Source organism: Sturnira hondurensis, unplaced genomic scaffold (assembly GCF_014824575.4).
Source record: "Sturnira hondurensis isolate 20B ecotype Veracruz unplaced genomic scaffold, ASM1482457v3 Scaffold0008106, whole genome shotgun sequence".
NCBI lineage: Eukaryota > Metazoa > Chordata > Mammalia > Chiroptera > Phyllostomidae > Sturnira > Sturnira hondurensis.
Genome location: NW_028080737.1, coordinates 882160 through 908197, shown reverse-complemented (window position 1 = coordinate 908197; position 26038 = coordinate 882160). Strand labels below are relative to the sequence as shown.

The 26038-nt window shown below is 54.3% G+C and overlaps 1 protein-coding gene across 1 annotated transcript in view; it reads left to right on the top strand.

Moving 5' to 3' along the window:
* Positions 1-1247: 1247 nt before the first annotated feature.
* Positions 1248-26038, top strand: part of BCOR (BCL6 corepressor) — a 112583-nt gene continuing 87792 nt past the window's right edge. Inside the window, exon 1 of the mRNA XM_037053855.1 lies at positions 1248-1369. The gene's annotated coding sequence lies outside the window, so the exon portion shown is untranslated. The remainder of the gene's footprint in view (positions 1370-26038) is intronic.

Genomic DNA, 26038 nt, shown 5'->3' with positions numbered 1-26038 from the left:
CCTCCTCTCCTGGAGTCCCAGAAGGAAGAGGACAGCACAAACCACCAGTGGCAGCTCCCCCAAATCACAGATGTGGTCCCACTGATGAGCATCTCAGAGCTGTTGCTTAAGGTAGATGGCTGCCTTCTGAGAGATGTGACCTCACAGCTGGTGAGGGCTGTGACTCTGAAGCAAGCTGCATGGATGGCGGTGTTCCTTATGTGGTCAGTGAATTAAAAACAAGCCACTGAGCTGCAAGCCATGCTCTCCACACCCCATCACCACCCACCTGTGGAAGGGAAGCCAATGAGCCATGTCTGGTACACTCTTCTCTTCTTGCTATATGTTCAGAATCACTTCAAATGCAGTTCCAGTTTGCCTGACCCTGAACAGAAGCCCTACAGAGAAGGAACAAGGAGGAGTGGGGGTTGATGACTAAGACCAAGTAAAAGCTGCTTTGGGTATGTGCCTCAGCAAGTTCAAGTGCTGCCATGCTGATTGGCTGGGGGCAAGGGGGGAGTAGAGGTGGGAAGTTAATATGCATTTTGAATAGGCGTTTCCTGTTATCGGCAAACATTAAAAAAAACAGCTAGAGGTTTTATTAAGGTAAAACAGTCCACTTAGAAGGAACAATGGTTGAGGCTGTTTTCTCTAAAACCACTTGTCAGCAATGACTCTGCCAATCATTTAATCAAATGCCCATTCATTCCACGGATATCTATTGAGTGCCTACTATGTGCCAGCCACAGTGTAACATGCAATATAGCCTTCAAGTGAACATTAAACTTTGTAGAAGGGTCTTTACTGTGAATTCTGAGCACTATAAGCATAATGTTTAACCACCCTGGACTCTGGGACTAAGACTTACGTGACTACAGTCATTTAACTAGCTAGGTGACCGATCAAGTTATTTAACTGATCTTTCTCCCTACCTCAGTTTCTTGACCTGAAAGTTAAAGGACTTGTGAAGTAGTCAGTAAAGAGCACAGGAGTGGGCGCTACTACTATTTAATGCCATCCTTCCACCCCAGCCCAGCTCTCTCGGTGCCACAGTCCACAGCCCGGTGGTATTTCCGAGGCTGGCCAGACCCTCTGCTGCTGGGCCATGACCCTGGAAATCGGTCAGACACTAGTCAACGGCATCTGCGTGGAGAAGGGGGAGGGGGATTTCTTTTTGAGCCTCGCTTTTCCCCAGGACCTCTGGGTAGTCTGAAAACTCACTTCGGAGAAGAGGAAGGAGCGTTAAGTGGCTCTTCAGATCTGAGACACCCCCTCCCGGAGAAATCACTCCTTCCCCCAGCCCAGTGCGGAGTGAAATCTTAGAAGCTGCTGCTGCCGGGTTTGAACGGAATGCGGGAGTCTGTGGAAGCTGGAGCTGGTCGGCCCGAAGGTCAGAGAGTTGTTTTGAGTTCTCGTACCCGGAAGGGGGTGGGCAGGGAAGAGAGGACGCCAGGGCCCGAGAGACCCCGCGTCAGAGCAGAAATTGTTTGTGCTCCGGAACAAGCAGCTCAGCGGAAGCCGCGACGGGGGCGGGTCACGTGCGGCGGTGGCGGCGCAGCTGGCGGGGGAGCAGGGCTGGGACAAGGGCCGGGCCGGGCCGGGCGGGGGTGGCACGGGGCGGTGGCTTTCACAGCCGAGGGTGGAACCAGCGTACTCGGGGCGCTGAGAGTGAGCAGCGCCCCTAGCCGGGGGCGAGGGAGGCACTCTAGTTATGGAGGGGTTGGGGTGGGAGCCAGGGTGCTTAGAGCTCCGCGTGGTGCAGCACGGGCGAGGGGGGGAATTGCTGGGGGTGGCGTGGGGGTACGGAAACGCCCCCCCCCCAGGCCAGAGCGGCGATTGCGGGACCGGCGATTGCGGAGACTGCACGGGCGCCTGAACCCCGAGAATGGAGGCGCAGCTTTTGTAATTACTGGCCTTGTTTTCGTCTTGCACGCAAATCCCGGAACAACCGGAACCGCCATACCTGCCTGCGTCCCAGGGGCACCCCATTATGCTTGGGGGAGGCTGCATACCGTATGGCAGCTCCAGGCGGGGATCGGCTGAAGCAGGGTCTAGGGAGGGCTGCCGAGATGGCTCCGCGGAGGGTGTGGACCGGAGCCTTGGTGCACACGACACACACTTTCTCCAGGAGGGCAGGCGAGGAAAGGTGCAGGTCACTTCTGGGGGCTCCCCTGGGATGTGGGGGCCGCAGAGCAGGAGAAGGTACTGTAGAGAAACGGGCCCCACCTGGAAGGCAGGAGTGACCTCGTGGCTGGGGGTGAGGAGTCTCGCGCTTCACTAAGGTGGCGCGCGCTACTCCATCGTGGAAGGGAAAGGACTCAAACTTGGTCACCCGCCAGAGCCCTTGAGGACGCTTGACTTTAGTTTCCCCCCAGTGGCTCGAATGCCCCCCATAGTCCACGAGTTTCAGGTTTGAGGTCTGGAAGAGTGGGGGGAATGTGGTCAGGCCTCGGACCGGAAACCCACCCTCGTTCCGCTCCGGCGCCACGCGGGGAAGGCGCGGAACAGTTGTCTCCCAAAGTTTCCCGCGCGCCCCCCCCTGCCCCCCTCCCCCGCCAACCCTGAGGCGGGGAGGGCAGCTTTTCCGGAGGTGGGGGTAGGGGAATGGTGTTAGTTCCTTTTCCCGAGACCCGGGCGCGAGAGAGGGGCGCGCAGCCTGTTTGCTACTCCAGAGTGGCGGCGCTAGGCACACTGCGACGTCTGCTCGGAGTGGCAGTAGCCTAAGCTGTGCAGAGTCTAGGACGACGCGAGACGCCATTTGCATCCCCCCTCCCTCCTGCAGGTTGGCGGGGGCGGGGGTGTCGCCCGCTGCGGAAGCATGTTCCTGGCAGTGACACTGATTAGATGCTGTGTCGGTACGTGCACAGAATTAGGGTGGGCCTTCATCTCTCCTGTACGCGTACACTTTCTGTTGGAAAAGTTGCGTGTTTCCCTCCTCCACCACCACCATCACTCCAGCCGCACAGCTGCTGTCTCCAGGGCGGAATTAGGCGAGCACGTTTGCTCTCTACCCGAGGGAAAGAGGATCGCGCCGGCGCGGGGAGGCCGCTGCGCCCGGGCCGAGAAAATCCAGCCCTGGCTTTGCGTCGAGCTGCCGAGCTCTGGGCTTACGCGCGCCGAGCCAGCCGAGGCCTGGTTTCCATCTGCCCCTTTTGCCTCCGCGTTAAGTTCCCGGGGAAAACCCAATGATCCGTGCAGAGCCCCTCGGAGGAGAAGCACCCCCCCCCCCGCCCAATTCTGACCGATGGAAAAAATGACAGTATAGGTCAGAACAGGCTCCCCACTACTATTAATGTGGCCGCCTCCATTCCCTGTGCTTGGGGAGGATGGGCACCTCGCCAGGAAACCGCCGGAGGAGGAGCCACAAGGGCTGTCTGCCCCTTCCTAGGCTAGAGAACGTGGATTCTTAGAGAGATCAGACAAATGTGGTCAGACAGCTGCCCATCTAAATACAGGTTGTCCATGTATCTTTCAAGTAAGATCAATTTTTTTTTTAATCAAGTACACGTTGAGTCAGTTATGAATACTGTGAGAACTAGTGAAGTCGGTAGATGAGGACCTTGCTCTCTGCCTGGTATTCAACGTGTGTACAGGAGATGCCGGGTGAGCACAATGCATGCTGGCACTACCGGTGTGTCCTAAGAAGGTACAGTCTTCTTTGCACCCCACCTTTGAGGACTTTTAACATTTACGTTTATTTTAGCTGTGGTTCCAATTTGGAGTTACTCCTTGCAAACTCCTGCCTGGGGATTGTTTCTACTTTGTAGTAGTTGGCCCTGGTCTCTTGCTTTCGTAATCCACGTCTTCCTCTCAGCTTTTCCTTTTCCTCCTTATGTGCTGCTGGGTTCGGGGAGGCCTCCCCAACTCCTGTGCTGCCGCCATCCTCGGAGTCTCGCTGGCGCACCACTCGGTCTCTGAGGAGGGGAAATGTGAACTCTCCGGGTGGCGCTCGAGAACTGGAATTCTGACTTCGGGCTGCGGGTTTGTTCCAGAGACTGCCCTGCGTCGTCTTGGGGACTGGAGGCTGTGAAGGGGAAGTCCCGGAGGTGACCAGGGCTTCCGGAGCAAACCTGGAGGCGCCCGTGTCTTTGTTTTTTCGCGGGGCTGGCAGCCTGGCACGCATAGTTCTGATAAAGATCAACTGAGAGCGAGAGCGCATAGCCAGCACATTTGAGTGATTAGGCAAACGTCGGCAGCCACGTAAGGGAAAGGCCATTTGCGTCGTTTCTGAAAAGGAAAAAAGGCTGTCCCACCTAATGAATTATGAGTGACCTTGGGCAGGACAGGCCAGAAGTGAGTGGTGCCAGGCCTCTCCAGGCCCCATTGCACAGGAGACCCCCATTTCAAACGAAATGGGAAGCTTTTTGAAATTAGAAATCTAGTGTATTCTATTTACATAAATGGTGATGCATTTGTGCGTCCCTACAATAAGGCTCACCAACAGCTCAGGGACTAGGCCTGCTACATGCAGGCCCCAGACCAGTGTTAAACTCTAGTCCCAGAGGATGTAGATTTTACTCCAAAAACTGATTTATATATAGGAGATGGCCTTGAGCCATCAAAAAGTGTGCCCAAGGCCTCAGGGAGAGTGTGGGTAATGGTGCCTGAGCCCTGGCAGGAGCTTCCCATTAATCCAGTCTAAATGAGCACCATTAAAGCCCACGTTCTCTTCTACATCACTACCACACTGGCAGACCTTTAAGGAAAAGTCTAATGGAGACTGTGAGCCCATCTTTTCCTTAACTTTTTTTGTGGGTGATAATGCCCTTCTACCCTGACAACCTTGACTCCATATTGGCCTCCAAAATCTTAAACCTGGACATTTTTCTTATATTCTCCCCATCCAAACTCCTAACAGACACATTGTAGCACTGTATGCTAGGCAGTGTTCTAGGCTCTTTATGTATTAACCCATCCTCAAAACAACCCTGAGTTAGACACTATTATTGTGGGCTTCATTTTACAGATGATACTGAGGCCCAGACTGTTAAGCAATTTGCCAAAAACTGCACAGCTTGGGGTAGGACAGGGTGAGGAGGGAAGTAGGGCTGTTACAGCTCCAGTGTTGTGTAGTGAAGGCAAGCTGTGTGGGGGTATTTGGAGAGGACTGCCTGGACCCGCCCCCCAACCTTCCAAAGTTAAAAACTTGGCCTTTATTTTGCAAAGGAAACTTACGGAGCATTGTACAGAAGCAGCACGTTATTGTGGCTGCGCAGCAGAGAAGGGGTCAGTGAAGGCAGTGCAAAGGCCTCTCGCCCCCACCTCGCCTCAGCATCCGGCGGTCACGTCCGCCGGAGGTGACTGGGGGCTGGGGACCGACGATTTCGGAGGAACTCCTTATCGACGAGTGTCAGTGGTCCCGGGAGGCGGAGCTAAACGGCCGCCTGCGGGAGCAGCTGGGTCACACCGGTCCCTGGGCTCCGGATGCACCCCCGGGCTCTTCTCGGAGAGCTGGCCAGACGCCCGGCAACGCCTTCCGCAACTCCGGGCTCCTCTCCGCTGGAGCCGCCAACCGTGAGCACGGAGCCCCGCGGTGGGGGTGCTGGAGAGGCCAGCTAGTTAGCCTGGATTGGGATCGCAGGTTCTTGGTTACTCATACAAGACGGACACACACACGGGTTCCTAGCGAGCAGCCCGCCTTCCTCCTGCTCGGCCTTCGGGCGTTTCGGAAGCCTGAGGCGATTGTGCGCTACGCGGCGCTGGGGAAGAGTCAGGGTGGAGGGCCCCGGGCTGCCCTCCTGCTTCCCAGCGTCCTTGTGCAAGCTGGTACCCCTGGGGATTCCGCTGCTCCCTCCCCTCCGGGAAGTGGCCTCGGCTGGCAGAGACCTGTGAGCCCTGTGTTTCTTGATGGCATGGGTCAAAAGGGAGGGTCAGACTGTGGGGCTTTCGAGTATCTAGGTGGTGGTAAATCGCCTCTCCCGCAAGGGTTGGCTCGACCTCGGGCCACAGCTAGCAGGAGTTAAGTTGGCACATCTTGTATTGGCCACAGCTTGTCACCCTGCATGCCCGAACCTAATGTGGGTGTAGTGGGAATACAGAGGAGGGGGGACTCGTGATCAGAGGCAGCGCTGGATGATGACCTCCTCACCTTGTCGAGCCTTTAGTTTTAGCTTGCGAAGACCCGTGGAACAAGCTGCTCTCGCCACCGCGGGGGCCCGCAGAGGGGCACTGGCCGGCCTAGCCACACTTGCTGGCGTTGAGAGGGGCTGGGGAGCCCGGGCTGGCCGCCGAGCCAAGGGAGGGAGTGCAGCAGCCCGCGCGCCTCCAGGCAGAACACACGCCTTTCCCGGAACCTTGAAACCCAGGGGAGCCGCTGCCATCTTCGCGTGACGAGCAGCGAGACGCCGGTGATTAAGTGTTTCTTTCCGCTCCCTCCCCGGGTTGCGGCTCTCCTCCTTTCCGCAGGGCTGGAAGAATAAAACCTAGGGGAAACGCTCACACAACTGCGCTCTGCATTCGCACTCCATGTCCATACTGATCTCCCGGGGTGCGTCTATGCGGGGCGCCCTTTGCCCCCCTACATTATGCCTGGTGGAAGGTCGAGGTTCTGGGGGTCCAGAGACACGTGCCTCAATTTCCATCTGCCTCAGCCCAAATCTGGGAGTTTAATGGGGATGGGGCACACATTGCTGAAGCCACTCCGACCCCCATCTCTTAAGGGATTAAAACCTTAACACAGGAATCCCCCACCCACCAAGGGACTAATCCTGCCGTCCCTCCTGGGATTAACTCGACTCACAGGTCCATAAAACACTTCCGGCAAGGACGGAGGGTCTTTTTGCCGAAACACTTTTAATTTGTCCTACTGGTCCTGGTGTCGGAATTGATCCGCCGGAGGGAAGTGAGTAAACAGACGGTTGTAAGAGACACTCTGAGCCTCCTGTGCGGTTTGCAGGCTGTGGAAAAAGCTGCCTAAAATGTGGGTGGTGGGGGCTGCCTTCAACCCGGATGGTGGCCTGGGCCCCAGTAGATACATCTCAGAAAAGGATGTCATCTACAAATGACATTAAGATGGAGGAGTGTGGATGCAAGAAGGAGCAGGCAAGTTTCACTGGGCTCCAGCCCCAGTTCAATGAGGAAGGACTAGATTCCTGAAACTTGGAGGGAGGAGGTGCTCATCCCTCTCATTTCTACAATGGGAAGAAGAACACTTATCTACCCCTCTCAGGTGGGATTCTGAGGACCAAAGTGTTAAAGCATTTTGTAAATGGAACGTGACCCCTTGCACCTTACTGTGATTAATGTTCAGTCTCATCCTAGAAAACACAGTGACTTGACAATTTAAAACAAAACAGTGAAAACCAGCCCTTCCTCAAAGCCATGCAGGAGTGTAGGAGATAAAGGGAATCCAAGAGCAATTTAAATCTTTTGAATCTCCTTTTCTTTTACATCACTCTAAGTTAAGTTTCTGAAGTAATGGGAGAACCTTTGGAATGTTCTAAGAAAACTCCCTGTCAAAAGTTGGGGGTTAAAGGGAAAGAAAATGGACCTCCAAATTGGGTCAAACCACATTTTTAAAAGGAAACCAGATGAAGAATACAAATTTGAAGTACCTTTCTGTTAGTTTGGAAAGCAGGTGCCATAGATAGCCATTCCAACCCCCAGGACCCTGGAAGCAGGCCCTGACTCAGGCTTGGTGGGCTAAGTGCGAAGTGACATTGACCATCAGGGTGGGGGCAGTGACAAAGGTAAAGAATTTGCTTAAAATGCACATCAGAGGGTGTAGGCCTGCCTCTGCATCGTGAAGGCCCAGAGCTACTAAAACTGCGTGTGGGAGGAAGTGTCCCGAGACCTCCTTCCCTGCAGATGGACTTACAGCAGCGTGACCGGCCCCAGGTGGCGCCCAGGAGCGTTGGGGATAGAGGCCCAGGCTGTGCCTTCGCCCTGCCTCGCAGATTGCGAACGCGGGCCTCTGGCTGGACACCCTCGGACCTTCCTGACCCTGAGGCCTCCGTAAGGCCCTGAGGTCTGCTTGCCCCCACCACACTGCCCGTCGTGCTGCGCCCTCCCCTCCTTGGCACGGAGCCGGAATCCCGAGGCCCACCCCCGCCCCGCCCCGCAGTCCCCCTTATTCCCGGTGATTCATTTAGCAGCGGTGCAGAAAGCCTGTTTACCTCTGCAGCTGAGGGCAACTCGATTTGCGTAAAAAGCCCTAACGCCGGTGCCGACCAGTAGGGGGGGATTGTCTTATAGATTATTTTTCTCCTCCTGGGCTTTTTTTTTTTTTTTTTTTTTTTTTTTAACGAGAAGGCTCGGTTGGAGAGGGGGTGGGGTGGCGCGTTGCTGCTGTTTTTTAAAACACGGTATTTGAAAGAGAAACAAAAGCCACACAAAAGCTGTTTCGGAGGTACTAAGGCTGTTTTTTACATATAAAAAGTGCAGCGAATATCACGGGGCCCCCAGCAGTGATAAAGTAAATGGCTGGCCGATTTCGACAATTAGCAGTTAATCTTTTATCTGCGAGCTGCAAACAAGTTTTGAGGCTCGTAGGACAACAAATTCCGGTTCTAGTCGGTAGTGTGGTACTCAGATCTGTGGGGCACCTTCGATGATGCTCTCGGTTTCTCTAATTGCGAATCCACCTTCCGCAAACATTGTTTTCCCAGGGTGGAGGACAAGCTTGACCCATGGCAAAATCACTTGGGCAGCTAAGGTGCCCCCACCAGCATCGCCCCTAGGACCTGAGCTTGTCTGGTTCCGATTTTTCAAAATTGGTTTTTACCCTCCTCCCTCTTGCCCCCTCTCGCGCCCCACTCCGTTTCGCAGACCTCCTAATTGGACACGTAGTAGGCCAACAAATGTGGAATGAATAACAAACCAAAGTGAGGCTGTTGGCCTGGAAAGCAGCTTGGTGCGTGGCCTCGCCCTCGGAGTCCTATTCCGGTGCCCAGAGCCCTCTGGCCGCCGCAGCCAGCGCACAGCTTCGCCCTGCGAGGGCCGGGGTGGGCGGGGGAGGCCCGGAGGCACGAAGCGCCTGGAGCCTGCACGATGATAAATATTGCGCAGACAGCCCATAAATAATTTGCATTATGTTCAGCTGACAACGCAGGGCGATTAATTTTAATAGCTACATATTTGCCTGGGCTGCTGCTTTCGTAGGCCCAGTAATGAAAGGCGAGAGGCCGCCCTGGCTCTGTGCTCGCGGTCCCACAAGGCATCCGGGAGGTGCAGGAGGGCCGGACGCGGCATCTCCTCCAGGCAGTCTCCCGGGGAGCCCCAGTCCCTGGGTCCCGCTCTCTCCCTCCACGTGGTATAGGGGTGGGGGACACACGCGCCACCAGAGCACCCCCTGAGGCCTCGAGCAACAGGAGCCACCTAATGACACTACATATTTGTATGAGGAAAGCCACTTGTGGGCCAGGAGACCCTCCCCGAGGCGATGCCCACACTCCCTCCCCTCACCCCGACCAGGTCCGGACTGAACTCCGGAGGGGATTTCACGTTTCGGTTTGGTGAGGGGTGGGGGATACTGGTGTCAGCTGATGCCAATTCGCAGGTGGGCCCCAGCGCAACAGAGGTTTTTCTGCCCTCGGACCCCGCAAAGGGCAGAACAAAGGCCAGTTGCCCACAGGTCTTATTCGGGTCCAGCCATCCCGCGCGCCGTGGGAGGCCCCCCTAAAATGCTTTCCCAACTCCTCGATTAAAAGGACCATACACATGAAGGACAGAAAAAAAGGGTTTGGACGAGGTCTTATAAAGAGGTGGCGAGGAAGGACTTGGGTGCAGTAGCTGCCGCGGTTCCGTGGTGGCCGGGTGCGCGCGTGTGCGTGTCTGTGAGTTCGTTCCGATGACAAAGCCCGGCCGCCTCCGCCAGCAAGCTCCTGCCTGCCGGAGCACTAGTGGGGGAGGGGAGAGGGAGGAGGGGAGCTGGCGCTCGCGTAGGTAGCAGGCAATCGAAGGTTCCTGGGAGAAGGAGTTCATTCATGAGCTGAAGGAGACCTCCTGGCCGGGCCAGGTGGAGACTCCTGAAGCCAACATCTGTGTATCTTCTTTTTTGGAAAGGGGCTAGCTCATCGATCATTACCATATTTTAATTGCCTTTCGCAAAGGTCATCTCTAATTATGGGTTGCCAGGAGGGTTGGCCAGGGGTCTGTAGCCCTTTATTGTGTGTGAGTGAGTGAGTGTGTGTGTGCGTGTGTGTGGCCGCTGAGACAATGCGCTCAGCTCTTATCGAAATGCCAATCCGAGGGTGTCCGTGCGCGCCTGCGAGGCGGTCACGACGTGCTGTATCCACTCAGACAGACCAGGATGCATGCACAATAAAAGCCGAGCAGGCTGCGAAGGGCGGCGCAGACCCACGGGTTTTTCTTTTAGAAATGTTGGTGCGAAGAGACTTGACAATAATAACACGCAGCAGGATTAAATCAGGGCGGGAATAAGAAAATGCATTTTCGTTTGTAGAACGGCGGGCTGTGTTTAACCCATCCGATCCCCTGAGAGCTCTTTGTGCCCACGTGGATTCCCGCATAGGGGGCAAGTGCAGGGCACGGAGCTGCTGCAGACTCCCTGATGACGTTCCTGGATAGCCACCTTATTTTAATATTAATCTCTTCCTTTAATTCACCATGGTTGTCAGTTACAGTGACGTGGAAGCTTTAACGATGTCTGTTTTATGGAAAATGATACCCGACTAGTTGGGAAAAAACCGTTGAGAGCTTTTTAACTTTTAAAAGTATGCATTTTCTTACTTTTCATCACTTCCAGAAACCCTTGAGGCAGAAGAAGCCTATTTTAACTTTGCCCGAGGGAGAAGAGCAGTAGGGAAGGTTGTTGGAGGGTCAGGATTCTTGGAAGGATATTTTGGAGATGAGAGGGTGGAGATCAGTGAAGAGCTGTGGGTCAGTAGTAGGCAGCAGCAGCCACTCTAAACTTGACTTTCTCAAAGGAGTCTGGCATCTCTGAGCTACCATGCTGTTTCTGGGTGTCCCGCCTGGCAGAGCCAGGGGCTGGGGTCTGGAGCCTTGAAGAGCTGGAGGATTTTGTACTGGCTTTGCTTCCTGCCTGCCCCCCACACCTGGCCTCCTGGCCTCACCAGCAGTCCTCTCTGCCCAAGGAAGGCAGAGCCAAATGACTGGTCCAACCCCCGGGAGACCGCCTGGCTTTCTCCTCCCTTGTAATCAAAACCAGATGTACTTAAGCGCCTTTCATCAGAAGAAGCCCAAAGCCCTTTAACAGGCTTCAATAAAAGCTTTGCTAGGGCCTACCAGCCTTCTCAGTGTCCCAGGCTCCTGTGCCCATTTCCCAGCTGAGGAACTCTGGGGTGGCACTCAGGCTCTCACTCCTCTCTTGGGCCCCAGAGGCCAAGGACATCTAACCACCTTTCCAGGCAGCCTTTCCAGGGAAGCAGGGTACCGGGATCCCTGCCACGTGTGTGGGTGCAGACCCCAATGACAGGGAAAAAAGACAGGCGTGAGAGGGAAACCAGCAGCTGGTGCCTAAGGAAGGACAAGAAGACTAACCTTTTGAGAAGAAATCAGAAGGACTAAAAAAGTAGAGGTGGGGTGAGAGGGTAATGATGATCAAGATTTTCTGAAGAGTATTCAGTGTCCCTATCCCATGTATTGCACTGTTTCTGTCCTCCCCACCCCCACTAGCCTATGAATCCCCCAAGGGCAGAGAATGTCTAATTTATCTTTGTAAGCCCAGCACAAGGCCTGGCACAAAATATGTAATCAAAATGTTTTCAAGATCATAGGTAGGGTGGAAAGCTCTGGAACAAGACACATCTGGATGGGGTGCTCTGCCCCTAGTGGTTGTGTAACCTTTCTGAAAATCCGTTTCCTTGTCTGTAAAATGGGCATGAGATGGCCTCCATTGTAAGATTGGAGATAGAGTAGATGAAGTTATTGCATGTAAAACACTAGAAAGGTCACAATCAGATTTTAATAAATGTTGTGCCCTGGTTCTTGTAGGGGCAAGGGAGGGGTTGGACTGATATTGTTTGAGTTGTCGGAAGAAAGGTTTGTGCAAGGCCCTAGCTGGGGAACAGGTCTCTCTGGTTGGCTGGAATTTGGGTCTGAAGAGAGAATTGCTTTTAAGATGTGTGTTCCTGGGCCCAGGGACAGAGCCCTTGTGAATTGGAGCTATAGGACCCCACTGTCTAGAGGGGACAGGCAATCCCAAGACAGTATACTCAGTGAGGAGTGCCAGCCTTTGGATTCAGGCTCTGGGGAAGGGGCAGGTCCCAGGCCCTTGGGCTTTCCTATGCAGGGCTGACTTGAGTCTGAGCCCAGGGCTGTGCAATGAGGGCCAGGCCCCCCCCCGAGATGAGTGGCTGGAAGGTAATTCCAGTTGGTGCTGGCTTTCTGTGGTCAGGGGGAGAACCAGCCCTTCCGCTTGACCTCTGCTCCAGTTTCATGCCTGTATTTTGATCTTTGGCAAGTTCATCCCTTGGCATTTGGCAGGGCAGGGAGGGAATGTTGCCTACTTCTCTTTGCTGCTTGTCCCATTCTGGCCTGTTCAGTAATTCCCCCTCCCCACACCCACAATTTGGCCTATTTTTCTCCTGATCCCTGGATGTTCTGCTTTTGGGGGTAAGGGGTAGGACCTAGGCTCCCCACACCTCCCTCCTCAGTCTCTCCACATCCAGGTGTCCTGCAGCCCACCCCAGGTCACCCCTGAGCTCAGTACCTCACCAGGAGGGCAGGCTATGAATTCAGGTCAGGGGCTGTCTGGGCAGCAGGGGGCTGTGAGTGCTTGCTTCAGGGAAGGGAAGGGTGATGGAGGGGCCAATGGCACTGCTGGGTGATTCTGTAGGTATGGCCTAGCAAGTGTGACTCTGAAGAGTGTGGATGAAAATGCATGTGTCTAGGGTATGACACAAGTGGATTGGTTAGTTGGGGTCAGGAAATGGAAAATTGTGGAATTTGTAGGGGGCAGGGAGGTGAGGAATGGATTGGCAAGAAAATGAAGTTGACAGTCCTTCCATATTCCATCCCTCCCCATCCCGGATATGAGAACCTTCAACAATCAACAAGGAAAATGTGGGGAGAGAAGAGAATAGATGGGAGAGAAAAGCTAAGCTAATGAAAATGCTTGGTAACCCTCTTGTACAGTGAACTGCCTCCCTTGTGCAGCCAGTGTAGATCAGGACAGAACAGCAAATAGGGACCTTTCAACCAGATCCTTTAAGGGAAATGTGAGATCAGATTTGAGGAGGAGGCAGGTCACTGTTCTACAGGGATTCCATAAAGAACAAGACATTGTGTCATGACCTGCCACACTTGTTTTTAATCCAGCTCACTTTCTTTTTTTTTTTAAAGAGTTTATTTGTTATTTTTAGAGAAAGGAGAAGGTAGGGAGAAAGAGAGGGAGAGAAACAAGCCTGCAACCCATGCATATGACCTGGCCGGCAGCTGAACTGGTGACCTTTCCTCTTGTGGCATGACACCTAACTAACTGAACTACACAGGTCAGGGCTAATGCAGCTCACTCTCTTTTACGGAGTTAGCAAAAGAAGGGTCAAAGCATGTCAGCAGCAAGGGAGCAGTTGAATCCTGCTTGTGGATTCTGTGGGTTGGAATTTTTGGCGGAAAGACTGAACAGCCGGGGACTGGAATCATCTGGAGATGGCCTCACCTACATGGCTGGCTACTGGCTATGACCTGTGACCTAAGCTGTGTCCCATAGGACAATCATGGGCTCTCCCTGTGGCCTGGGCTTCCTCACAGTGTGGTGGCTTGAGGATAGTAGGACTTGACGTTACTGGCAGCTCAGGGATCCAAAAACAAAGCATACCAGCAGACAAGATGATCCACCTGCATCACCTCTTCTGATCCACCCTCAGAACTCACACCATATCCTCATTTGTGCTATATTCCAGTGATTACAATAAGTCACAAGCCCACTCAGATTCAAAGGGAAAGGACATAGACCCTACCTCTCAATGGAGTGTCAAAGAACCTGTGGCCATAGGGAGGGGAAGAGAGGGGAGGGGAGGGGAGGGGAGGGAGAAAGCCATACCAGGCACTCTTGAGAGCTAAGCTTAATTAGCAGTGGTTCTAAACAGAATAGTCTACGTTATAATAGGAGCTTGCACCCTCCAGAGGCTGCATAAATGATATGAGGTAGGGGGAGTGGTTGCAAAGAGCTAAAATTAGGCCAGGGTAAAAGAAATAGCCATAAAGCAAATATGGATTTTATGAAAAATAGGAGATCAAAGAACAGCTTTCTTCATGAACTTGTGAAGTGTGGGAAGGACTGAGGAAGAATTGGGTGGTAAGATTGGATGGGTTTTAGGCCCTTCAGTATTGAAAGGGAAAGTAGGTAGGGGACAGGACTGGCAATCTGGCTGCTACCATCCTTTGTCCACCATCTTGGGGGGAATCTGCGTTAACCCTTTATCACTCTAGGGAATTATTTTCATTATTTGCTTACAAGTCACTTTTTTCAACAGATGGATATCTTCAGGTGGTACAAAGCTGGAAATGTAGTCAATGCATTTCCTAAAGGAAGTGTGGAAAAAACAATACATTTATAATAAATTACTCTAATACTTACTGTTTGTTTCCTTTTCCCAGGTGTGGTTTTAAATATCCAACTTGCATAGCCCTGTGACTGAAAGGGACTGGGTACATCTTTAGGGCCCCGGGTTCCCATTATCCTTGTCTCTAACCCCTGAATGGAGAGTTTGACTTCTAATTTCATGCTAAGGGTTTCATGGGCAACATAATTGTATTTGACTCTGCCTTTGATCTGCTATTTGATCTGCTATTTCATTGTGGCTTCACTAGGAGATTGAGATAGAAACAGTAGAAAAACATGGTTCTGTTTTGCTTGGGAATCAGCACTTACTATTTTCTCTTGTTCACTTAACATGGTACACCTTCCTTAAATGTGAAATGTAATAATTTTCTCATTTCTAGAAATCCAAAAGGTATGTGTACCCTCTGGCCTGATATCCTTTTCACCCACGAACAGGGTGAAAGGAAAATACCCTCTTATTTTCAGCCTGGCTTTGGGGCATGGGGCTCATGTCTCAGATCTCAATGCAAATGGGAGTCCCAGAGTGGAGAGCTCCTTAGTGAACTCTGACCCTACCTGTCCCTCTGCTGACCTCATCCTGACTTCCCAGGATGTACCAGGCTCACCCCAGCCTTCCTTCAGGTGATTTGGGTCTGCGGAGCTGACTGTTCTATGCTGGGCACCAAGAAAACCCAAATTGAGCAGGAACCTTGTGGGTCACAACTAAGCAATATTCTGGGTGGCCTCTGAAATAAGCTGGCTTATCTGGAAGGACTAGCACATCAGGATGTGCAGTTTGTGCACTACACAAAGGTCCCCAGTCAAGACAGGGAATTAGGGCTGGAATTCAGGCCCATGGGCACCTTTCTCCAATTCTCACCAAGTCACAGAGTAGGCTAGGGGCAGAGGAGAAACAGATTCTCTCTCTGATCAAGATGAAAAGAGAGGGTGACACAGGGCAAGAGGGGGGTCAAAAGGGCATCTTGGAAGCAGAGTGGGCCAGCCTAAGGCTGCAGCCCAAATCAGTGTTGACTCAGCAGGTTGTCGGAATAGGTCCATTGACTTGCTCTTTGTTTTGTCACCTTTCATCTGCAGGGTCTAGTGTTCATAAATTATTGTGTCCCTTCTAAGCTTTATTTGGCGTAAAAAAAAAAAAAAAGACAAGGGTGTCACCCTACCTAAGTGTCTTGTTTAGCCAGCAAGGTGGGACTTGAGAGGGGTTATGTTTTCTTTGGTTTTGAATATGAAGCCTTTAAGGGATGTTAACTGCAGGCCTTAAAGTGCTGGGTGTAAGGGTGTTTGAGTGTAAGACCCTAACAGGTGGTGCAATAGAGTTTGACATCCTAACAAGTTACCTGTGAACTGAAATTCACACTAATGTGTAATAGATGAAGAGAATTTGCATTTAAAAGTGGAGTATCATCTGGAGAAAGTGATTCCTAATCAAAATTAACTCCAAAGAAGGACTTTTCTCGTGCCAGCAATAGGCCTTTCGAAGCCTTATACATAAGCCCTGTAAAGCTCACTCTTGTTCACTCTGTGGAGGACTGTGTGGCTATTTGGAATTCCATTAATACTTGGAAAGTTATTTTCACAGTAAAGCCATAAAAGGCATCTTCCCTGGGAAGGGCAAATTGAGATGACTTGCTCTTCCCTGATAATCAAGAATGTATAAGCCAGGGGTCCCAAATCCATTCACCTCACTGCCTGTTTCTTTCCACACTTTGGATAATTTGACTTGGGTATGTTGAAGGAAGAGAGTTTCAAAGGACAGTAATTTCATCATCGTGACTGGAAGTTCTCGGAGTTTTATTCTTCTAAGTCTCTGTGTGTTTACTTTCACAAATTAATTTGTATTTTTTCACAAAGGAATATTTACCCAAAGTTTGTGAAGCCAAATAATATGTAAAAGTTTGGTGCAAAAAAAGCAGTCCTCTGTGGGTACCCTCATCCTTTGTTCTGCCTGAGTCTTCTGGAAAATACCATCATATTTCTAAGTACTATGTAGATGGTGGCCTTCTCGTAGATAATCCATGGCGACTATGATCTGTTGACTCTCTACTATGGTAGAGGAGAGTTTTTATTCTTTGCATCATACTTCTTCTCCATTTTATAATAGAACTATATCATAATTTGTTACTAAACCCATATCCACTGTTTACTTTCTGACTACATCATATTGTTTATTGCTGAGGCAAATAAGCTTCAGTGATTATATTTACTTTCTTGTACGATTTTTCCCCTTGAGTTAATAATTGCCTCATTTTTTTATTTGCTTAATTTTCTTTGACCTATGACTAATTTTCCCACACTCTCCAACCTCTATACAGATCATCTTGGGGCAGTTTTCCACACATTCACATCTTGGAGACCATCTGTAAATAGGCTGATCTTTTTGGTTCTGTCTGTTTCTCTTTTTATATTCCCCTCTTCTTTATGTCTGAAACCTTTTTAGAAGTTTATAATCTTCCCTTTAGTTTTTTTCTAAAACTTCTCTTTTTGGTTTCAGTAAACTTCTCTTACTGATTTCAAACAGGGGTACTCTGTGTTGGTGGAAATTTGCGTCTCTACCACCCAGCTAATGTCAGGAGCTGAGAAAGGAATCCAATGTTTCTGATTCTTGGTATTTTGCTTAGTTTAAATAAACTTTCACCATTTTTCCTAAACATCAACCTTTCAGAAGTGATGACTGTTATTCTCTGGAATCCTGGAACTATCCAGTGTTAGTAAATTTTTAGCCTCCCTTCCCCTCCCAGAAAGGACAGATTCTACATTTTTAGAAGTAAAGGTTATTTTTTAAATAATTGGCCCTTCCCCGGGCCATTTACTGCAGGATTCATGCCTATTGTTTACATTCATTTCACGTTGCTTTTTATTTGTGTTCAGTTAGTCATTTACAAGCCAGCCTTCCCAGCTAGATTGCACAATAAGTTACTTGAGGGCCAGGGGTGTCTTTAAAAAAAAAAAAAACAACAACCACTTTTGTACTTTGGGATTCCCCTAGGACCTAACACTGTGCCTTGCCCTTAGCAAGCACTGCACGAACGCATTCCAAAAGTGGACAAACAGAGTGACAGTCTTCTCCAGTCGAGATCCCTTAAAGAGAGGTAACTTTCAAATCCTCCCTTGCCCTGAAAGCTACTTAGAAACCCCTTGCACGGTGGGGACCGAACTACAGGCCTAACCTCGTCTTCCCCCAGCTGCCTCTGCAGGTGGCAGTCGGGGACAGCAGGCCAAGTTCTAGGGTACACAGAGCGGCCGCTGTGCGCAGGAGAGGTGATAACGTGTCGACCCGTGTTGGAGTCCGGGCACAAAAGGTCCTTTCTAGGGATTGAAATCCGCTCTGGCATTGCGGCGGCGACAGGCCGCACTTTAACCAGGAGCAGCGGCCGAGGGTCAGGGTCCACTGTGAACCTCCGCACGAAAGGGGTTTCGGGCGCGGCTGCGGCTCTTCGGTCCCACCGCCGGGGGCAGCGCCTCCCGCTCCGCCCGGGCCAAGATGGCGGCCGGCGTGCAGCTGCGCGGGCTGCCAGAGCCGGGGGACAGACTGTGCTAGCAGCTGTGTCCCCGGGGGGAAGAATAGGCCAGTCCTCTTTGGCCCACGGGACCCCCGAGGAAGTCTGCAACTTCCCCAGATGGGCGACCTATCTGGGAGAGCCTTAAATGCGTATTTATCACCCAACTCCCCCAGACTCCTGCACGAGGAGGAGGTAGGGACAGGCCTTGGTTGAGATAAGGGCTGCGAGAAGGATGGCTGCTTGACTACACACGATGGACAGAGGACCAGTGGGTATCACGGAGTGCAGGCCTCACCCCAAGTCATTTCTTCCTGCCGTGGCAGCCTGGCCAGTAAGCCTTGGGACACCTTTGGTACACAATTCCACAACACCAGTGACCGGCAGGTGGGGGATCATTCCCGTCAAAGACGCAGAGCCCAGAGCTCTTGATATGAAGAATACGTTGGAAAATCTGGTACATCTGCTTGTGAAATCCATAATATTATCTAGGAGAGGCTACAGAATGAGTGCTACCCATCACATTTGCTCTGACTTCGGTGTGTGCTCTGTGTAGGCTACCTTTCTCTTAGGACACTCCAAAACCTAAGCTCCAATTTACCGGAAATGGCATTGACGAATGCAGTGCATTCTCAGTGATTTTGCCTGGGGCTCAGATTGGGAGGTCAGAATGGCCCCCCTACCGAGCAGCTGCTGCAGGTAGAATCACAATGGTAAGGGAGAGAGAAAAGTACCCAGAGAAAGCTTCCCACTGCCCTTTGTAAACTGTGGTTGATACCTCCTTTTGTTCAAGGTCCCATCCAAAGTTTGCATATTGCTTATCAGCTCAGCGTGGGGCTGAATGTGAACATTTTTTTTTTGTTTGCGCGAAATTAAGTCATTCTGCATAACGTCTCACAAGCTTCTTATTCTAACGGACAACACTTCCTCCAACCTCTTTGGCTGCAGCCACGCCAACCTTTCCTTTCTTCTGTAGCCCGTCTTTTAATTACCTCACTGTTGCCCCAGTTTAAGCAGCCTCGGTGCTTTGTTCAAGTACAGCAATAAACCCAAGATTGGGCCTAATCCTCCCTGGTCCTGACCTTCCCTGTAGCGATTCTGGAGTCTGGCGGGCCCTCCTGGCCTCAAAGTGATTAGGGCCAAAAATGTTGCTTGTTGTGCTTATGTGTTTTCTTCCTTCTGCACACTTGTTGGTACTTTCAGACAGATTGCTTCACAAAAAAATAAATCGTATACAAGAAAAAGTTCAAAGAAGCCCTTTGGAGCCAGGCCTCAAGGAGCTGGAGGACATCCGGCCACTGAGCAAACCATCCGATTTCTAAATCATAGCCAGCTCCAACGGGTTACCACTGAACTTGAGCCCACCAAATTCCTCCTGTAGTAGCGCCAGCTGGAATGACCCAGGCGCACCCACCTCCAGTCCTGTTCAGCCCCGTGCCCCTCCGGGGAGGCGCAGTAATCATGAACGGTACGACAGGCGGTCTGCGGAGCTGGTTCAGTGACGACTCCCAGGAGACCGCCGCCTGGAGCTGCAGGCCCCATCTGCAGCGCAGCTGAACGAGTTAAGCTGCCCCGAACCATGAGCAGCCCGAGGTGGGGCCTCAACGAGAGAACCAGAGGGAGCTCCTGGTATCCCTTACCTGGGGTATCCTGGGCAGCATCGGCCTCGGGATACCCCAGTTAAAGGCCTGGGTGGAACCGACTCCGAAGGGCTGCGTGGGAGGCCTGGAAGACCCCAGTCAGGGGGCGGGGGGGGGGCGGCCTTGGAGCGGGGCCCAATAGAAGGCTGCTCTGGGGATCTTGGGGCCGCAGAGGGGATGCATCCTTAAGGGCCTCTGGGGCAGGAAAGTCTCTTCTATGCCTAACTAGAAGCGAGGAGCTTCAGCACCTGACCCTGCGGCCGAGATGAGTCCAAGATACAGCGGAGCAAGAGAGGCGCGGCTCTCCGCGCAGCACCAGGTGCGCTAGTGTTACTTGCCTCGACAGCTCGCCCTCGCCAGGCCGCCCCTGACCTCCGCCCTAAGGCCACCGCCCTGGGACTGCCTGGTTCAACCCTGCGAGACCACGCCTCGGCCTCACAAAGGCCGCGAGCGGCTGGGGCGGACAAGGAGCGGCCTAGACTCTCAGATCTTTAATTACGCCCCTACCCTTCCCCCCACCCCGTCGTCGGCTTCCAGCCCTTTAATCAATTTCACGATATTAAATATTAATTTCCCGCCAGCCAGGCTTTCTCGAAGGAGGGGGAAGGGACAGGCAGAGTAGCTCCGAAGAAGGGACGGCTTTGTAGGGTGTGACTGGGTAGTAGGGCGCAGAAGACACATGGGCTCTTAAGTGACCTGCACCGGGAACTCGGAGCCACCGGGTCTACGCTCCGTGGCAGGGGAACTTGGAGAGTTATGAACGCCGAGGTGCAGGCCTTCCGGAGGGGCAGCGAGGTATTGCCCAGAGTCCTAGTGAGCTAGGCGACCGCCTCCTGCTCCGCGGCCCCCCGCCCCCAGCCCCGAGTCAGCCTCACGCGGGCCCGCGGCGCGCAGCGATGATGGATCGCGCCTGGCGGGGGTGATTTGGTGTTGATCGCACATTATCACTGGCAGGTTGGACTGGTTGCTGATGGACGACTTCTAGCGGCGGCGGCAGCAGCGTCTTCAGACACCGTGCCGAGACTCACTCGCTTGCTCTGCGAGGGTCTCTCTTTTTCCAACCACCCCTCGCCCCACTTCCCAGCGTCAGGAGGACCTGAGAGTCCGAGCCGGGTCTTGCCGCACCCAAGGCCGCCTGCCCCCGTCCTATTGTGGGCCTCAGGCCAGGCGAGGAGGGGAGCCAGGACGCCTCTCCCACTTCCTCCCATTCCTCCTTCCCTTTGCCGCCTGCTCCCCCCCTTCCTTCCTGCCTCCCCATCTAAACGAGGACCTGGGTCACTCGCCGGGTGGTTTCCCCGCCGCCAGGGGTGGGGTGGCAAGTTCCCCCACCCCGCGACCCCCGCCCCTCTCCCGGGGCTTGCAGCACCGCGGCGCTGCGGTGTGCCCCTCCTCGCCTCTTTTTCTAAAGTGCCTGCAGATACAAAAGCGGTTTCGTAATGCCTTCCGTCTGCGAGAGCCGGAGGACCTTGGCTGACCTTTCGGAAACTGATTGCAACTGCCTGTTAACAGCCCTTACTGACCGCACCGAGCGGAGCGGAGGACAATCATTTAAGTGACAGACGGCGAGGTGGCCTCGGCTCAGTCGAGCGGCCTGGTTAAGCCCGCCCCGCCCCTCCCCCCCGAAACCCCCCTTCAGCTCCGGGCGCACTGCGGGCTGTGGCGGGCGCTCGGGCGAACAGGGAGGGCGCACCGCGCGCGCGAGTATGTGTGAGTGTCTGTGTGTGTGTGCTCGCGATCACTGGCCGACGGGTTAACCCTTCGCCGAGCGGGCGGCCCCTTTGAGGCCGGACGCTGCCGGCTGAATCTGCCATCTGCAAAAGAGGAATAAAGGGCTGCCTCCGTAACCTAATGGGCAAACTGTCCCCTCTCTGCGTGACTGGTGCTGCGTCCCAGTTGCTGCCAGGGACAGACCCCGACCCTTGGCTCTTCCGACACGTCCCCGGGCCCCTCCCTCCCCCACACAGACAGACACCGACACAGGGAACAGCACGAGGGTTCCAAAGGCTCCGAGACACTCGCGGTGCAGTGGACGTGGGTGTTTCGGGTGTTTTATGTTTTGGAAACTGCAGAAAGGTGGGGGGTGGGTCCACACGCGGAAGGCGAGGTGGGGGAGGGGAGGTTGGTGACAGGGCACCACGGGCTGCGCTCGTTCCCTCTCTTGGGAGAGATCGCCAGCTGCTCTCCAACAGGCAGCGCCCTGAAATCTATTTAAAGAGAGGGAAAGGGGAGGAGAACAAAGGGGGAGGAGGGGGGCGGCGAGCGGAGCCTGAGCGAGAGCGAGCGAGCAGGGAGGATCCGCCGCTCCGCGGGCACATCAAGCGCTCACATCTGTACACTCCGCGATCGATGGGGAGAATGGATAATATTTGTCAGCTGCAGACCTTTCTCTTCCCGGTTCTTGGGGAGGGGAGGGGGCGAGAGAGGGGGAGGGGCGGGCATATCATGCAAGAGAGTCCGCCTCAAGGACAGCGCGCTTCCCGCTGCAGCCACACGGAAACCCAGAGCCATGAAAGCCAAGGGATTCTTCTCTTATTATCATTATTAATTATTTTTTATTATTCCACGGCAGCCAGCGAACGCTCGGCGGCGCCCCTCCCCCGCTCGCCAGCCGCCTCCCTTTGTTGATTCTCAGCTTGCGAGCGCGGCGGGCCCGAGCCGCCACTGCCGCCGCCGCCGCGGAGCACGATCTGCTCTTGCGCCCTGGGTCGCAGCTGCGGCCCAGGAAGCTGGGGTTGCGTCCCCGCCCCCCACCCCCCACGGCGTGGCACCCCCGCACCCCCGCCCTGTCGCCTGCCACTAGGCCAGCCCAGCCGCTTCGAAGCTTCTTGCTGCGGCTCCGCGCCCCCAACGCCGAGCAGAGGCGCTGGCTGCTGCCGCCCCAAGCCTCGGGCTGCGCGGGGGCCTTCGCCAACCCTCCCCCCAGCCTAGGCGGCTGCACTCTGATGCCGCCGTCCCCACACATGGTCTTCATTTCGCACACTAGCGGCGTGCTTCCTCTCTGCTCCTCTCCTCGGGGCTTTTCGGAGCGAGGAGGGAGGTTTAGAGGAAGTTAGAACCCAGGGGAAAGGGGGAAAACCCTCGCTCTCGGTCAGCTCCGGAGGCGGACCGGAGCGCCCCGTGGGGGTGGGACAGAGCCTGGGTGACCTCCCCTTCTTTACGTGCCCGAAGGGCGAGTGAGGGGTGGTGGTCGGGGTAGGGCAGGGAGCTGGAGAGCGAGCGAACGAGCTCCAGGTTTTCTTTCGCTCGCCCTCTTATCCACTTCTACCAGCCAGGATAGAGCTGACTCGCCTCCTCGGAGCAGCTCAGCCAGCCGGCTAGGGAGACGATCGGATTAGCGGTCATCAAATGGGACCAAAGACACTTAAGACTGCACCCCACCTCCTGAGCAGTGGAGCTCCCTGGGCCTTTGCCCCCTCCCTCCAATATTGAAAGCCCAAGCTGACGACCCACAGGCCCGGGTCCGGGCCCACTCTGGGGGTTTTGGTAGGGGTGAGGTGCAGAAAGTTCTAGTCGGGGTTTACTTGTGCCTTTGCACCCCCACTCCACCCCCGCTGTCCTGAGATTCCGGGCCAGCCTGCGGCGGCGTCCCCGGCTGCTCCGCGGTCCTGGGCAGGGCAGGAAGCTGGCACGGCCGCTTGGTTGGGCCGGCGCCACTTGGCTAGGCTGGATTCTCGCTGGAACTCGTGCGGCACCTTCGCGCCGAGTCGGGTTCCCGGGTCTGCCGCCCGGTCACCCTGAGCGGCTTTACCCCCACTCTGTCCGTCGTCCCCTCTCCGGAGTCTCTCTGTCTCCGCCCGCCCTCTCAGATTTTCCCCTCCTCGGTCTGTCTCGGGAGCCCCGTAGCGCAGTCAACCTCCCTTCCCGAGATTCAAAAAGAAGTTTTGTGTTTCCCCGGGGGCAGCAGCCTAATGCTTCCCTTGTTTTCCGGAACAAAGCAGACATTCAGTGGGGAGGGGGCAGGCGCTGGCTCTTACCCCTCCCCGCAGCACCCCGCACCCCTGCAGGTTCAGAACGCTCGCTCCCGGGCCCTGGTGGCCTGGGGTGGGGGTGGGGGTTCTCTTTCCCCAGACTCAGCTACAAAAGCCTTGCTCCGGGTCTCGGCCCCCTCACCCCAAGCCTCGGCCCGTAGCCCGAGAGGAGGCGACGTGGTGTTTGGGTGAGGTTCTCAGCCGGAGCAGGGAGGGCGCGCACGCAGATGTTTACAGTGTGCCTGTGTTGCTGGGAGCTCACCCGCCGCCGCCTGACGGCGTGGGGCACCCGCGCGCTACCAGCTCTAAGGAGGCGCTCAGCGGTGAGCCCTCTGGCACTGGGCCCGAGGCCTCCGCAACCCTGGGGCCGGGGCTCGAAGGGAGGCTCAAGGTCTCCCTACTGCGCGTTCCTCCTCTGGCCCACAGACCGTCCCTCCCCTCCCTAACAATGGCCTGGATCGGGTAGTATATCAAAGGCATTGGGGGGAGGGTGGCAGAGCTCACAAGAGGCGCTCTGAGCAGACCTTCCTCTCCGAGGGAGAAGTTCTCTGGCCAGAGTGAGCAAAAACACTCTACTCCTGAGACTTTAAGATGCTTCGCCCTCCGGATCGCACTCCGCAGCCCCACCTGACCCTGCCCACCCTGCCTGATGGGCTTCCCCTCGCCTCACTCCCGGGAAGCCCGCGGCATGAGCTGTGCCCAAGAGCGCCAGGCCTTCGTGTCAGCGTAGCGCTGTCTTAGATCCCGCTCCAGCTCTTCCCCTCTCCCGGGCCTGTGGCCGGCCCCCGGCGCCTCCGGCGCGGCCTGAAACTTGATCCCGTGTCGGAAGGACAGTGTGTAAACACCCGGCGCGCTCCGAGAGCCCGCGGGAGGGGCCGAGAGAGGGCCGCCTGGGCAGCTCCGAGGCCCTGCGCCTCCGCCCGCCTGCTCGCCCGGGGCACGATCGGCTGGGCCGCCGCCTCGCTCTCTGCCTTCCCAGTTGGCTCAGCTAATTGGAGCCGCCGCCGCCACTGCGGCGGCCTCTTGTTGAATTTTCTAGATCGCAACCGCTGAGTCTTGGCTGCCTGTGGCTCCCATCCCCCTACCACAGCTGCTATCTGGGCTGGCTACTTGGTGGTGGTGGGGACCGTCTCTCTGGGCTCAGTCTCCTTGTTCACCCCAGCAGTTCGGGGGTGTCTTTTCTGGGGGCCGTGGGACGGGAGGCGGAGTCTTATCAGAACTATAGGGTTTTGGGCCACAATCAGGCTCGTCCACTGATGAATACTATCCAGTGTGAATTCTATCCTGGGATCCTCTCGGCAGAAAGCCATCTTCCTCGCTGTCTTGCACCAGGAGGTAGCAACAGTACTCTAGAGGCTTCGGGAATAACTCCACTACCAATTTCAGTTCGTTCCAGGAAAATGTAATAGAAGGGTGGGGTAGTGTGAGGCACAAAGATGCTTCCTCGCCTGTTCTGCCCTTAGCCCCTCTCAGCATTTGGGACTTAATGTGTAGGTCCTTAATGCAGAAGTACTCGGCTATACCTTGTACCTAGCCCACCCAAACGGAACAAGGCCACTTTCCTTCTGGGTTTGAAGAATCAGGTGGGTGGCAGGGTGGGGGGTACTATGTCTGCCTTAGTGGGTTCTGGAGGTGCACCTCCCCCAAGCTGGGTCAGCTTTAAGCTTGTACCAGGAGGCCCTCCTGGGCCTTGGGGTCCCCCAGCTGAGTTTCCCTTCTTCCTTGGCCAGATGTCTCATATCCTAACCACATGTCCCCGCTAGGTGCAAATGGTCAGGTCTGCGTGGGTCTGTAGACGGCCCAGAGCCTGGCCCAATGGTCAAGGTGGAAGAAGTAAGGCAGTTTGGTAGCGCTGAAAAACTCAAGAAGACCCTGCTACTGGCTGGTGCAGTTGCTCTGTATTCAACATCCACCTTAGAATGTCTTTTCCTCTGAGAACTTTTGCCGGTGGGTTTCACAGGCCCACAGCCAGATGAATGTTGTAAAAATGGCTGCAACCCAGCCCGGGAATGCATAAATATACGCAGGCACACTCCCAGAGGGCTGGGGCTATGAACCACAGAGGGGATCTGTAGCAGCCAGAGAGCGTCAGCTTTTCCTGTGACGGTTCTTAGGAGGGTGTCTGTTCCCTTCCTTTGATGGTTTTCTGACAACTGTTAGGGAACCAAGAGGCAAGGCCGCTGGCTCATTAACTGTCATTTTCCAATACCACTTTCCTGTCCTTCTAACTTTTACCCAAATCGCCAGTTTGGGGTTTTACTGAGGTGTCCTTTCAATCTATTCATAACTAGAACAAGATTTCCTACTCAATCCATATTTGAGTTAAACTGTGATAAAAATGAAATCTGTATAATTAACATGCTAACTTGGAGTCTAGAATGGCACTTCTTTAGGTCAAGTTCACCTAGTTCTTTAGCCTCTAAAAGTCCCCTGCCCCTTCTAATCAGATAACTTAAATGTGTCTCCCACTAT